We start from the raw sequence: 4,366 nt of genomic DNA, 5'->3' as shown, positions 1-4,366 counted from the left end.
ACACATCCCTGTAGCCCCTGTGGAATCCAGTAGGTTTGCATGTACCCATCCCTAGGGCAGTGTGGCCATTTGCAGTCTCTTTTTGTGGTACTGGGTTTTGGTAAGTAAAGGTTGCTAAAGCAGATGTGAATAACACTCAGTGTCTCTTTTTAAGAACATTACATCAGTTGTCCTCTGAGTTAATGTCTTCCCCCTCCTTTTTCCAACTGGCATTTCAGACAAAGTGCTTTTTTTCAACCTCAGCAGCCCTAATCTCTTTGTTTTCCAGCTTCTGATGCCTCCAGTCTAGTTCCATTTGTTCCATCTGCTCTGTAAAATTCATGAGAAAAAGAATGGATTCCAGGTGCAGACTACTGATCAGCTTGTGCTTGCCAGGACAAGAGGAACACAGAGCAATCCTCACATTCACACTCTTTCAGATATCATTTGCCCTGGTAAAAATCATGGCCTGTCAGTGAACTGGAAAAACAAATAAATAATTAACACAGAATACGTGGTGAGTGAAGATGAATATAATTGAGTGGCAGAAGAACTATGTATCCAAGATTTTACCTTTGGGGAGAGGAGTAGAATGCTTGATTATTGTCTTTTTTTCCTCCTATGCTTTTTATAACTACAAGATACTTAGGCAGGACGGAATTTTCTCTCTATTCCCTGTCATAGCTTTCTTTTGACAAGTACAAACCCCAACAGATAGGAAACCTTCCCACAACAGTGCAGGATGATCTTGTGCAAAGGCTTTTCAGGAAAACTGAATGCTTAGTAGCTTTCCACATTTGCTGGGTGAAGCTGTTCTTCTGGGAGATAATTTCTGAGAATTAATATTTAATAATTTTCATAATATTTTTCTTTTATTTCTCAGTTCAATCCAGACTGGTCAGTGGGATTTGTGCTTGTGGCAAAATATGTGTAGCATTTATTCTTGGTTGGGCTATTGTAAGTAACAATATTCACATTCCTAATGGAAACTTATCCTGTTGTAACAGAACTGCCACACTCAGTGAGTGCTGTTGGTACTGAGAGCTGACTAGAAAGCCACTGAGGATAAGGGTCTGTGTGGCAGAGTGGTGTAAATGACTCCCATGTTTGACCCTTTCATGTGATAATAAAAATAATCCTGCAAGATCATTAAAATATTGGGATTCTATTTGATTTTTGAGCATAAGTCTGCAAATGGACATTGCTCTCTGATACCTCTGGGCTCTGGGTTCCCTCAGCTAAAGGGCTGGGACAAGACTGTGTAACAAAAGGACTGAACACTCTTATTATTCTCCTATCCCTAGAGTACAGGATTCCTACTCCTGAAATAGACCCTGCCTTCATTCCCTCAGTTTTCCCACTCTCAACCAACTCCATTGACCTCACACGAGACAACCTTTCCAACATTACATAATTTCCTAAAGGTTGCACACCAAATCTCTTGTCAAACTTGGAATCAGGGCTGGATTTCTTAGCTCCTTGACAAGTGTAATGATTTTTTAGTTTAGTGGTGTTGGGATTTTTGTTGTTGTTTTTGCATTTGTTTTGGTTTGGTTTTTGTGTGAAGCACACAAAAATCCTGACAGAATCACTTAAATACAAAATAATTCAGGTAGGAAGGAACCTCTGGAGGTCTCTAGGTCCACCCCATGCTTGAACCAGAGCCAGCTTAGATAATGCAGCACAGGTAAGAGATAAATACCTTCAAGGCTGGAGATCGCACAGCCTGTTCGTGCCCTAGTCCAGTGTTTGATGCCCCTTAGTACATTTTATTTCCTTATGTTTATTTGTGATTTCACAGCTCTGCAAAGAATACAGCTCATCCTCCTCACACCTTCCCAGCAAGCAGTTTTAGGCATTAGTAAGGTGCCCCTTCACCTTCTCTTCTCCAGGCTGAACAGATTCAGCTCTCTCAGCAGCTGTTCATGTGTCCTGTGCTCTGTCCCTGATAGCTTGGTGGCCTCCTCTGGACTCTGGTTCATCAGTGCCTAGACAGGACAGGCACCAGGGAGCTTGGGCTGGTGCCAGCACTCACAGGTGAGTTCTTATCACTGCAGAGTAAAAGGTGAGGTTCCTCACCCCGCTGGCTGCACTCTTGGTGACACAGCCCTGAATGTACTTCTTTGTCACAGGGCACTCAGCTGGGGTCCTACTCAACTTATTGGGACCACAGCACCTCTTCCACCAAATTGCTTTCAAGGCAGCATCCCATGTCCTGTTGAATTTGAGTTACTTCCTCCCAGACCCAGAACTATCTTTGACACCTGCATTTGCCTTTGCTGAGTTTCCTGAGGGTGTTTTCCACCTTCCTGTAGGAACTCAGTCCCTATTGCTGATTAACTTCACAACATGAAGCTGGTGCTGGGGAGACCACAGTGGCCATATCTCCATGGAGGCAATTTTGGTAGTGTGGATGTTTACCTGTTTTGGGATAGACACAGCCCTGAGCAAGTATCACACAATGACTATGGAACAGTCATCAGGTGTCATCAGCACCAATTAGTGCCTAAGCAATTGTCAGTCTTTAACTATGGCTTAATGCTGCTGTCTGACTTAAGGCTGTGTAAAGTTGGTGATTTATAAATGCAGGAGTACTTAGTTTTCACATCCTTTTTCTGTACTGTTGTTAAAGCACTTTGTAAGTACTATAACGTCAATCTTCTTATTCTTCTGGAGCATTTTGTTACTTGGGTAATTATTCCAGGAAGTGCTTTATATTTTAAAATCTGACTTCTTGTCTTGAAATTGTCATCCCTAGAAGGAGAAACTTTGTTGAGCTGCCTTGTAAGGAGAGTCTGAATTCATTTCACTCATGAAGATAATGGTGTAGTGTCAGAGTGTATCTATTTCTAATTGACTTTAAAATCAGAATTGATTAATTTGATTTAGGATTTAGAAAAAATACCAATAGGAAAAGATAGATTACTTCCTGTTATCTGCAGAGAGAATTAATGAACCCTTCAGGTTGGCGAGAAACTATTATTATTTCCAAGCAATCTAATTAAAGGGTATAAAAAAGACATGCGGCTATTTAATTGTTTTATTACTCAATTGCTCTACAGTGCATAATCAGAGAAGTGGGAGGGAGTGATTAGATGTCTTGAGAACGGAAATGACACAACCAAGATATATGTTTTGAAGGAAGGAGAAGCTACTGGGAAAACTGAACCTCTCTTACCCACTCAAAAGACTGAAGATTATTTTTCCCTGGCAGTGAAGAACATGACACTGTAAATGTGCTGCAGGTTTTTCAGAAGCAACCATGAGGTGTTGGTGCTGAGAAAGGTAAAATACACCAGACAGTGCTTAACTGGTTGCTCTGTCCAGCTCTTGTCTCCACAGGGGCCTTGCAAGCAGGGTCAGCTGGGCCCATGGGAGGCACCACAGCAGATCTGCAGGGTGTCCACAGGCACCACTTGGATCCCAGTTACAGCTTTGCCCTCTGGATGATGCATTGAGGATGCACGATGGGAGCAGACGCGCAGTGTCAGTGTGAGTTGGATGCCTGCTTCTGCCAGGCTCTTTGAGAAGAGTTTTTGACATGCAGATGTTTGTAGAGACAGAACTTTTTGTTTAGACCCAGGTTTATTTTGTTCCACCCTGATCACGTCCCTCATTTCTACAATTGTGACTTAGCTACATCTGAAAGGCTGACTCATCCCCTGAGTGGTTTGCCTCCTTGCAAATCGCACTGGTATAAATCAGCTTGTATTTCAGAGAAGAACAGGTGCTGAAAAAAAGCCATGTAACATCAAAACTAATACAAAGGGAGGAGGTATGATTTAAATACCTGGAGCTTGATCCAAAGCCAAATAAAGCTAATGAACTGGTTTCCATTAATAACTATTTAATAGTCCTTATCAGCTTTAGGGGTCTGTACCTTCCTTACCTTATGTAGCACCTTGTAACAGGATACCTGAATGTCCTTTGCTAAAAATTGAAACCTCACACAAGCTATCGATTCTGATGAGTTAGAGGTGGAGTTATGCATCTCACTACATCCCTCTGTCCCTTGCAGCTGCAGCATTACACCTGTGAGCTCTGAACAAAGCCTCTGGTCTTGGACTGACAGTCCAGGTTTGAGAGATCCCTGGCTGAGCAGAAATCTTTCTCATTCACTCAATTTCTTTTATCCAGCCTTTCTTATGCTCAGTGTGCAGTGAGTAACTGGGCACTGAATTGCAATCTGAGGGTGAGTAACAGCAGGGGCAGGAAGGTTGTTTTACCAGTCCCATCACATGCCATTAACATACCAGGTGCAGTGCTCATGATTTTCCAGACTGGATTAGGGGAGAATTTACTCGGTTAAACTTGCTCTGCAAGGCCCAGGGTTTGGTCCTCAGCAGGTGTTCTGTGCATGCTTGCTACAACTGGAGAGGGAGGAGAA

This window comes from Molothrus ater, chromosome 17 (assembly GCF_012460135.2).
Source record: "Molothrus ater isolate BHLD 08-10-18 breed brown headed cowbird chromosome 17, BPBGC_Mater_1.1, whole genome shotgun sequence".
In the NCBI taxonomy this organism is placed as follows: Eukaryota; Metazoa; Chordata; class Aves; order Passeriformes; family Icteridae; genus Molothrus; species Molothrus ater.
This window is presented reverse-complemented; position numbering follows the sequence as displayed.